Raw genomic sequence first — 12,163 nt, 5'->3', positions numbered from 1 at the left:
AGAAATACAATTGATATATATATATATATATATATATATATATAACAGTCCTGGTAAGGCGGCACTCATTGGTTTTGTAAAGGAAGAGTCAAAGACACTGGGTCTTAGTCCAACGTTTCAGTCCATCCGAACTTTTATCAAGAACATGCAACATATACAAACACAACATACCTTTATAAACAAGTCAGCCCGCTCTCCACGACCTTCCACGTGCGTCCGTGCACTCCCCGCCTCCATCATCACCACGGGACAGGAAGACTGCTGCGTCACCATCGCGGCTGGATGACATCACCCGCTTTCCATCTCCTAGGCAACGCATAGCAGTGGAGGAACACAGACACATGGGCGGCTGTGGGAACATGGGCCAGCCAATTAAAACATGAACACCACATCTTAAAATGAGCATCATCGCCTACCAAGGGCACCCAGTCCTCAACATCAATAGTAAACAAATTACATTAATTACTACTATCAATCCACGGAGGCAAAAATTAATAAACCTCCACAGAGTGCCTGGAGAATGAGATGCAACAAATAAAAACTCATAACACTTAAAACAAAAAAGAAAAAATGCAAACAATGAAAAAAAGGAAAAAAGAGAGAGATATATATTAGGGTATCAGTAGATCATCCCAGAGAATACTACCATAAAGCCATCATAATTATAAATATGATCAAGATCAGCCATTAGAAATACAGCCAAGACAAATAAGCAATTATATCTATCATAAACTACAATCATAATCATGATATAAATAGATTAAATGACAGCTGCAGTAGTATAAACTATAACATTAGGGCCCCGTGTATCCCAACATCCCAACAGAAACATGTATAGAAAACAACCCGTTCGGCATCAAATTTAAGCACTGAAAACACAATATTTTGATACTATTAAAAGCTGGAGAAAGAAATATTTTCGTTCAGGCCCAATGGGGCCACCGTCTCTAGCTTATGAATCCAGAAGGTTTCACACTGTAGCAATCTTCTATCACGATCGCCTCCTCTTGTATTCTGAGGGACATGATCTATCATCTTATACTTCAGTGTGGCAAGCGGATGTCTCAACTTGGAGACAGGCCAATCCTTTTGTCATCCGCGTTCGGGCAAGAAATTTCCCATTAAACACATTTTGACCTGTACCAGTCGGTTCGTGGTTTATCTCATCAGGTGCCCCTGTGGGTTGGCCTACGTTGGGAAAACAACATGTACTTTTCGTGAGAGAATGGCGCAACACAGGTCGGCAATTCGTCAGACGTTGGAGGGCAAAGTTATTGACCAACCGGTTGCTCGTCATTTTGCCCAGTTGAGACATCCGCTCAGTTGAGACATCCGAAGGACTGAAACGTTGGACTAAGACCCAGTGTCTTTGACTCTTCCTTTACAAAACCCATGAGTGCCGCCTTACCAGGATTGTTTTCATTAAGGACACGTGAGTGGCCCCAGGAGGGCACCGGGGTATCTATTGTTTATTATCACATTGTGGAGTGCCGGCATCATCAATTTATATATATATATATATATATATATAATGAATTTAATCACTTTCAACAAAGAACAATAAATTAAATTATATAAACACCATAGACGCTACATAGTAAAACAAGTTTTAATCCACTTATATAACTTCAAGTTATGATAACATTAATATTTTTCAACAGATAGATATATAAAAAAATATAATAGTAATCATAATATACAGTATCTTGACTTAATTAGCTTCAGACAGTGCTCAGATCAACTGGGTTACAGATAACATATCCTGATAACTACTATTAAATCCCTTTAGACATGGAATGGTTTGTTCCTTAGAATAGTTAGTTTTCACTGGCATCCTAGTGAATAAAGTAATAGGAGAGTACAGGGCTGGCCCTAGCCAATTTGGTGCCCTAGGCAAGATTTTGGCTGGTGCCCCCTAGAAGATAATCCACCACCAATCTTAAAGTGGGTACACAGCTGATGGATATACTGTATATTGCAGTTTATGGTTGTTCATACACACTGAACAACTACCATCTGTGGCCCCACAAGCCGGACGACACATAGCGACCCCCTCCCTGCCAGCCACTGCAGCAAGTGTAAGGGTGATCGGCTGAACGCCCTTACACACAGCAATGGCTGTGCTGCACAGCTGATGCAATATGTCATGAACAACTTTGTTCATGGACATATTGTGTGTACGGGATATTTTCGGCATCTCAGCGTTCGAGACACAGAGACTATATATATATATACACACATATATACACATGTATATAAAGTAAAGTACATTTTAAATATATATATATATATATATATACAGTATACATATATACACACACATTATATTGTATGTATACACGTATATACACACACACACACACATATATATATATACACACATATATACATATACACATGTATATACATACATTTATATACATATATATATATATATATATATATACACACACACGTATATATATAAATATATATATATATATATATATATGTGTATGTATATAAATATACATACATATACAGATATACATATATATACTGTATATACACACATATATACGGTATATATACAGTTTATATATACACATAGCCTGCACCACTCTCTGCTTAGTGAGTGCAATCTAAACTAATTTACCGTAAGAAGACTGACTCTTGTTACTGTAGGTGGTCAGCATGGCTGGAGCGGGAGTCGCTGGGACCATGCTGAGTTCGGGGCTCGAGTCGCTCGGGCTGTGCCACACTGAAGTGCCTTGGTCCGGTGAGCGCTTGGCGGCGGGCGGCAAATGCGGAGGTGGAGCTGTGAGTCACTCACGGCTCTGCTCCGCAAATAACCATGGGAGGAGTTACTGTGGCTGGGAATGCGCAGGATGCCCTGCTGCAGCCGCGGCAATTTTCCTTGTCCTCTGTAGGCAGAATGATAGTTTTTTTATATATCTATCTGTTGAAGCATGTTAATGTTATCATAACTTGAAGTTATATAAGTGGATTCAAACTTTTTTACTATGTATGGTTTTTATATAATTGAATTTATTGTTCTTCATTGAAAGTGATTACATTATTCATATATATATATAGCAAGCTTTGTGTGTATCTTAATGGGAAGCAAGTGTTATACACTACTACAGTGATATATTGGGTAAATAAGAGCAGTGACACCCAGGTTCTCCTGGATCCAATTATTAAATTATCAACAAATACATGCATGGATTGTTCCGATCAAGGTGTGGCTTGGTTTGATTAGCAATATGCTCAAAATTGTCAACTTGTTCTCTATCTCAGTAGACATTTGAAAGTTGTGATAAAATATTGATACAGTATTTAGAATTAATTTAAAATTGTTCTCGCTGCAATCAAAATAGCCTATCCTGACAAGTGTTATGCTTTTTTGTTTGGCATCATGATGACTTACTGAGATCTGTTTCAGAACACTTTATCATAAAGGCAGATATTTCATTTTTAATCTGTGAGATGTCACATCTATTAAAGTGATAATGAAAACATTAACAGATGGATAATTCAAGATGATTTGCGATTTAGTAACAAAAAAATATTTTACAAAATGTCTGATTATTAGTATAATGTGCCTGCAAACTTTATTACTAAAACTTTTCATGTAATCTGAAATTGCAGAATAGTTATACTTCTATATTATAATGGTATCTATGTTTTGCCTGTACTTGGTAATACATAGTTATATTATTATTACTACTGATAATCTACTATAGTTAATATAACAGTAAATGGCAATATTCACTAATTATTAACACTACTATTTAGTACTATGTACTAAATCAATTACTTTTGAAAGACTGCATCCAGCCCCAAAGCCAATTTAGAGGGGTCTTACCAAGCAAAGCTTGTTCACTCAGCAGATTTTGCAGATCTATTCATCTAAAGTGCTGCCTGTATTACATTAATACATTGGATACCCAACAAAGATGAGAAAGTTCAACATTTTTTTTATTATTTTATCTATTTTGAGTATCACTCTGCCTTCCAGAGGAGTATAGACTTTAAAGTCAGAAAAACCAGGGGAGATAGAAAACTGGGGGTTGTGGGCAGGAAAATTGGGTGGGGAATATGAACTATGAGGAGAGCTGTAGATAGTAGCTCAAAATTACCATTTGATGGTAGAGAGAGCATCATAGAGATGGAGAATTATGAGAGAACTAAGGTTAGTAAGGGCTGGAGACAGTGGCAAACTTAAAACTTCCTTAAGGATCAGAGAGAGAAATTAACATGTATATGTGCACGTGCATGTCTGTGGGGTTTCATAAGGAGGTACCACAATGGACATTGAAAAGGGCCTTGCATTTGTAAAAGAAGGCTCTGCCCAGTAACTGAAGGCATAGAAGATCATGTACTGATATAGGACACAGGTTCATGGGCATTATTTTACAATGCAAATACTGTATTAAGGAATTGATGTATATTAAACAATGCTTTATACTTCACAACATTTAGGTGGAGATGTACTAAGCTCTGGAAAGTAATAAGTTGGAAAGTGATAAACTACCAGCCACTCAGCTCCTAACTGTCATGTTACAGGGTGTGTTTGAAAAATAACAGGAGCTGATTGGTTGGTATTATATCTCTCTCCACTTTTCACTTTCCAGAGCTTAGTACATATGCTTCTTTAAAAATCAGAGAACAAGTATTTAAATTGATGAGCCAATATTTTCTTATGTTTAATGTCTCCTTCATAAACCATCATTTCCACAAGCCTGGTGGAATGTTGATGTGGAACCAGTTTTGATAAATGGAACAAAATTGTGACCTAGAAGAGTCATCCCGACTCTTGCTATGGCTAAGATATTTGAAGATATTCTGAGCTTTATGATTCTGAAAGACACTGTGGAAGACAATTTGATAATACAGTGTCATCATATTTTCTTGAAGAACTAGTCATACCTAACAAATATGTTAACTTATGTTATTTTAGTTTTTATACAGACGTCAGTTTCACACTGGATATTAATAAAGCAATTTATGTGATTTGTTTTAATTGTGCTGAAGCATTAAATACAGATCTACATACACAAGATAAGAGCACAAGGTCTAGGGGACAATATATATTTCTGACAAGAGGACTGGTTGAAGGATAGAAGACAAAGTATATCTGTAAATTAACCATATTGAGAATGGACTACATCAGGTTTGTGTACTACTCTGAATCAGGCATATACTCATTTTTAGCAAAGTTAAACATAAAATGACAGTAATGTAATTTGAGCCACATAAATATAAATATGTATAGATGACATCTGTATTGATCTGTTTTTGTCAAACAAGACTGCTACTATTTTGCCTGTAAGCCTATGTGATTACACATATGCACAATAAGTATAGACAAAGGGCCTGATTCAGACCCGCTCGCAAGTGCTATGCGCTTGCGAGCTGGTCGATGTTAGGCCACTGTGCATGTGCACGCCGGAGCCGGCTCCAACGTGCGTATGCGCAAGACCCTGCTAGCGATGGGCGCTCCGTCACTCCGGGTCTCGCACCAAAAAGGGGCAGCTGTTTTGGAGGCATGGCGTGGGGGTGGCTTCACAAACTGAGGCGTTCCCATGCGAATGCCTGCCATTTGTGGGTGGCCCCACTGACATCACCAGTGATGTCAGTGGGAGAACTTCCAGCTCTATTAGAGCCAGAAGCTCTCTGAGGCTTGCGGCCACGAGATCCTAGCACAAGGGTCTCGGCGCAAGCCCGATGGTCGCGATGGTCTTGACCATCGTGACCATCATCCTGGCCGCTCGCAATAGCTGTGGGTGGTAACCCACAGCTTTGCGAGCGGCCAGTAGGCCGCTCAAAAAAAAAAAACGCCCTGATTCAGAGCGATCGCTCTTTCAGAGCATCCGGCTCTGAATCAGGGCCAAAGTACAGTGAGCAGTGCATTTATTTCAGTTTTTGCAGGGTGGCGAGTCCCAGAGATACAGTACCATTAGCAACACTGATGAAGGTAAGTAACTTGGTAACTGTAGGAACCAAAGACATGTGACCCCATAGTTCTGCTAGTTGGGAGTAGAATGTGAAATCTTATACAATACATAAAGTTTTACTGTAAGTACTACTATTTTATGTGTCAAGCAAGCTTCACAATAGCATACCCAAAAATAACAAGGTAAAGTGAGTAACACACATAGGAGTTTAAAAAAAAAAATATCCTAAACTATTATAATAAATAGTATAATTCTAGCTTGCCTTAAAAATGCATACAGAAAAATATTTTTTATACAGTCATGGGAGTATGCTTATGGCTAGAGTCAGAGGGGCGCTTTGTGCACCTGTGTGTTTTAGGCATAGAAAAGTTTCATAACCCTGAACATAGCAATCAGAGTGAGTATCACAACTACTGTATGTTCACTTTGCTTGTAAGTGTCTAAGTTAGAGTAAAGTCCTTGTACATGTTCTAGAAACTTCTGCTTGTCTCATAAAAATATTTTTCTGTGCAAATGCAGGGTATCTTTCTGGCCACATCTAGGACTTATTACTGCATGCTGTACTATAGTGCTCAGGGCCATAGATAGGGTGATGCCAGGGCCAGTTCTAGGGGTGTTCAACCAGTGCGGTCACTCAGGAGCGCCACCCATAGAGGGCGCACCCCTCCTGAACATCCCAATTTCAGCGGGACAGTACTGTCCTGCTGTTCCACCCGTAGGCCAAAGTGGCCCACGAGTGGTCAAATCAGGGGGTTAGGAACCCCAACCACCGCAGCTGTACAGCGGTGCCGGACCCCTAAGTGTGAATGGATGCCGCATGCATGTGCGTGGCATCCATTCACTGAAGGGAGAGGGCTGGGGGAAGCCCAGCCAGTGATGGAGGGCTGGGATTTACCCCAGCCTGACATTATTTGGAGGCATGCCATGCAGGCAGGCCTCCAAATAACGTCACTTAGGGGTGTGGCCTCATTACCATAGGCCACACCCCTAAGTGACGTTATTTCAGTCATGTGCGATTGCAGGGCGCAGCTTACCGGGCTGACATGGTGCTCAGACCCCTGGAGCCAGCCCTGGGCGATGCCAGCACCTAGGGCATGATGCCCTGTGGGTGGCATGGGTGTTATGCAAGCCTAGCCCATAGTTGTGCTATTTACCTACCCAGATGTGGTACTGGAGGACCTGTCACAATGCATTTTATATGGGTGGAGCTCCCCATTGTCTGCCAATCTCCCCTTCTCCATCTGTTTAGTGTTTTCAGAGTGGGGAATACGACATCATGATGCTATAATGTCTCATAATAAAGGCAAGACTAGCAAAGAGAAGTGTCCGGCTAACTTGAGTGAAAAGAAGCAGAATACTTTAGAAGCAGAAGAAAAGACTGATGATGACTAACTTAGAAGCAATGGAGCATGTAAGTAATAATAATGGAGGGAGGGGGAGAGAGCACAGCAAAAATTTATAAAATATATATATATATATTAAAGATGTGCACCGACCCTTGTTTTTTGTTTTTGGATCCAGATTCACCTTCATGTTTTGGTTTTGCAAAACCATCATTACGTGTTTTGGTTTTGGTTTTAGATCTGTATTTTTAAAAGAACTAATTAAAAAAAGCAGCTAAAATTACATAATTTTGACCTGTTAGAATGCAATCCAAAACCCGAGTTCAGTTTCTAAATCTGCGGGAGTATCCGAACCGAGACTCGGTTCGACCCAGCACCTCAAAGTGATTCGGACTCGGTTCGACTCGAAACTCCTAAATTTGGTTGTTGTCGGTTCTCTGAGAACTGGACCCACACATCTCTAATATATACATAAATATATATTTTAATATATACTCATACAAATACTAGCCTTGATCAGGAGCAATTCTGAATTTACGGCGATAGTCTTTATTAACCGACGTCTTAAAAGATTGCCTTGTAGACTACATTAGTATCTTTTCACCTGATGTTAACTTGAAAAGATTTCGTTTTGATGTGACATGCAAAAGGGTGACGTAAAGTTGTCCATGAGCAAAACAGTCTCCACTTAGTTCAACTGCAGCCACGTTAAATATCTGTCCCTGGGCTTTACTTATTGTCATTCCAAAGCAGACTCTTACCAGGAATTGGACATGTTTGAATTTAAAGAATTGTTTTGCACATACATGAAATAGGAATGGTAAAAAAAGGGAAAAACTGAAATTAAGGATCAGTATTTAGGGCTTACATCAATTTTTTCAGGAGAAACCAGATATTTATCCATTTCTACAGTACATTGTATAAAATAAAGTCCATCATTGTCATATATTTTAATGGATTAGACAGTGTAAGCAAAGAAAGCACTTGGAGATTCATTTTTTCATTGACTTGCTTCCCTAAAATTGTCACTGCTTTGTAACACATTAATGTTTCATACACCTAAACCTTCCTTGCCAAATGCTCTGTAGTATAGTGATGACTGCATTAAAATCCATCCAATGGTTCTCGAGATTAGCCCAAACAAACAGACAGACACCTACCAGGGACTTAATTTTATACTATGTACTAGCAACCCACTTCGGCTCTGTCCTCTTTGCACAATGTATCCTGTATTTCCAGCACTTCCTGTGGAGCTTCCTCGCCATGGCACCCCTGTCTGAGAACAGCACTGACTTCCATGGGAGGTGCCTCCTGTTCACCAAGGGCATGTGGTTGAGTGGGAACATCACACTGAAGAGGAAGAACTTCATGGTTGAGGAGCGGTGGCTGGAGTCAGTGGCGGATCTAGACTTTACTTTTAGGGGGGCGATTTAAGAATAATATTGACTCACCCCTGGACCTCCCACAATAATAATATGGCCCACAAGCAGGCTCCCCCAGCTCCACTTGTGCCAGACTCCCCGGACACGCTCAATAATAATATGCTCCACAAGCAGACTCCTCCAGTCCACCAGACCCCCCTGGACCCACCAACCACATTAACAATATGACGAACAAGCAGGCTTACTCCAGCTACACATATGCACCAGACCCCACCACCAACCCTAATGATATGCTCCACATTCCACAATGACTCAGCAACAATGATTATGCATTTACCAGCAGACAACCAGGTTGTCACAGCCCAGTCTGCTCCACTGCTCAAGATGGCGCCCGACTTGACAGACCTTCAGCATCACTCCTCACTGTCTTCACTACGCATGCGTAAAGGAGGATGAAGGGGGGGCAGCCACCAGCCGTGGAAGAGAATAGACTCTACTACTATATAACTCAGCGGAATTGGTATGATTTACCACCGGACCCATACCCAGCGGTTGGAATCCTGACAGCGGCATCCCGGCAGAGGAGGAAATCCCAATCATCCAAGGTATGTATTCTCTAACCTAATTCTACCCCCTAACACTAACCCTCCCTTAGGGGTGCCTAATGGTAACCTTCCCCCTCCAGTGCCTAACCCTAATTCCCCCTCTAAGTGCCTAAACCTAACCCCCCCTTCCCCGCCACCTAAACCTAAGTCCCCTGGGGGGGGCCTAACCCTAAGTCCCCCCCAGGGGTGCCTAACACTAACCCCCCCTTCCCCTAAATCTACTCCCCCAGCGGCTATCCGCGCTTGGCGTCCCTTTGATTGAGATGCCGGGCGCCGGTCTCCTGGCATCTGTAAAATGACAGGTGTCTATATTTAGATGCCTGTCATTTAACCCTCACTGGGATTAAGCAGTCGGGAAGCCGGCTGTTGGGATTAGGTCCACCGGCTTCCCGACTGCACACCGACTCAGCGGGCCTGCCGCGGACACCCAGAACCAGAGCGATGTGCCGGTGACAGACTCTCTACCAGAGTCTCTGGCTGCAGAGAGTCTGTCACATGAACGTCATGCTGGTCCTGCGCTGCAGCCACCTGCACGCCTGCACTGCTGATGACAGGCAGCAGCCACGCTAGCGGCTGCCCGGCTGAGCCTGTGTGTGACATATCTTTGTAAGTAGGTGGGTGGGACTTTCAGGAATTGGGGCTATGTGTACAGGGACGATTGCCCTGATCACCTCCCCTGGATCCACCACTGGCCAAAGTTCACCTGTAGGTTCAGCTTGGGGATGTTTTTTTTTCTGATGATAGTATTTTTACCATTTGATGGTGGCAGTCTGATGTTTGTCACAATTGAATGTAAATCATTATATGTTGTTCCAATGGTTGTTTAAAAAAAAAAAAATCTGATAGCTATGCCTCCCCTGGCTCCTTTCTAGCTACTGAGGGCATCTTCATAGGTTCGTTGGAACTTTCTGCCTCAATGGTAACCATTCTCAGTCCCTGACTCCCTCCCCTCTCTAGGCTGCTACTAAGCAACAGGGAACATTGCATTCTCTGATTGGATCTCACTGTCTCTTGCTGTTTCAGTGACCTGAAAATCTCCTAAAAAGCAGCTTGGTGCAAGATTTTCTTCTGTGACTTTGCTACACTAAAATCGTCACTACTTTTCTCCCTTTTGTCTCAGATGAACGGTTCATACACCTAACCCTTCCTCAACCAATGCTGTAAACAATAGTACAAACTCAATCAAAATCTGTCCAGTGCTTCAAGAGATTAGCACAAATGAACAGGCAGACCCCTAAACCGGGGACTTTATTTTATATATAAAGAGATAGATATATGTCTATGGAAGAGAAAAATATATAGTCTCAGCAATTGCACATTACTTTTTTGGATGTCATAAGAATTTACCTCTCCACATGGCCAATAAAAATGTACCTCAGACCTTTCCAAATGGTCTTTTTATGCTATCAGACATATCTGCATCACCATCATGTGCCATTAAACCCCTATACATGTCCCTCATATTCAGAGCCCTTCATATAGCTCTTATATGCTATTAGAATGTTCTATATGCCCATTATATGTCATTGGACCCCTCCATAGATCCCCTATGTGCCATCAGTCTCCTCCACATGCTCCTTTTGTGTCAACAGACCCTTCCCCGTTATCCTTATGTGTCTAGTTATGGCTCTGGCAGTGCTAGGAATTTCTGGAATAAAACATTGTTTTCATAATGTAAGAAAGTAAACTGTAAAAAAGATGATGAATATGAGCTTATAGCCACTGTAATTACTTGCATGTAAGAGAGTAATATAGAATGCATTTTATTATACAGTATGCACTGAAACACTAATGTGTTTTTATAAACTTTGATTTGGATCTACTTGATTGCACCTAACAGAAATAAATAAATCTTACAAAACATTTAAATTGGAAACATGTAAGTTTCACTGTAATTTGCTTGTCACTTTAAAAAGTCTACACTTTATACTGTAACAGTTGTCTTGTAATAAAATTATATATTTAAATATAAGTCAATATCTTGCATGATAAAGTTTTAGAAACATTAATGTGATGAAAGAAGTGTCATGTTATTTTGACATTCTGCCATATTTGAATTAACTTAATGACTTACTTCACTTGCAATTTAAAAAAATATATTATAAATATTTGTTTTCATACTGTATAATTGTATAATATTAAAATGAGCACATATTTTTCAAAGCATTTTGTCCATGGAATATATATAAGGCTTTAATAAGATTAAAAGTAGGAGTTATTTAGAGTGCAAAGAGTAAATTTATTTATTAACTGCCAGCTATGCTCACATACTGTACATCACATTTTGCACAAATGCACATGCTGTATCTGTCCCCCTCAGACGTACAGAACAATATTTTGAGTTGTGTCTAAGCGCAAATGTAAAATGCTCTCCGGAAAAAAAATTGCATGTTGCTAAATTTGCAAAGTTGACTGCAAACACCAGATGTGACCAAGGGCCTGATTCAGAGCCGCTCGTTAGCGGCAGTATGCTTGTTCACCGAACAAGCGAGAAAATATAAATTCCAGCGCTCGCTCGAAAGTTCGTTCATAGCTATTCTTCCACCCCAAAGTCTCCCAACCCCTCCTCTAGCTAACGAGCGAGCAAAATTGCGACCGGCCATCTCCCAATTTGGTTGCAGGGAACGCTCGCACAAGTCCAAACCGGAAGTGGGCCTGTCAGATTTCGATTACCTGCTTGTTCATTCTGCATACATACTTTAATCGTATCATGCCAATCAATATATTAATTAGCTTAATTGCTCTTCACATGTTTGCCATCCATTTTTTTTTTCTTTTTCAATAAACTTTATTGTTGTCCGTGTGTGTCATTTTACCCGCAGAATACGTACGGTTTCACCAGTGGTTTACTTTATCAAAAAAACATGTTGTAACCAATTATCCTATTGTTTTCC

General features: G+C 40.6%; 1 protein-coding gene across 1 annotated transcript in view; it reads right to left on the bottom strand.

Annotated features, from left to right (window-relative positions):
• KHDRBS2 (KH RNA binding domain containing, signal transduction associated 2) overlaps positions 1-12,163 on the bottom strand; it is a 554,229-nt gene that overhangs the window by 24,904 nt on the left and 517,162 nt on the right. Inside the window, exon 13 of the transcript XR_015872448.1 lies at positions 172-349. The gene's annotated coding sequence lies outside the window, so the exon portion shown is untranslated. The remainder of the gene's footprint in view (positions 1-171; positions 350-12,163) is intronic.

Source organism: Taudactylus pleione, unplaced genomic scaffold (genome assembly GCF_031769625.1).
Source record: "Taudactylus pleione unplaced genomic scaffold, aTauple2 ptg000678l, whole genome shotgun sequence".
Lineage (NCBI taxonomy): Eukaryota > Metazoa > Chordata > Amphibia > Anura > Myobatrachidae > Taudactylus > Taudactylus pleione.
The sequence above is the reverse complement of the archived record's forward strand: the minus strand, read 5'-3'. Positions and strand labels throughout refer to the sequence as shown.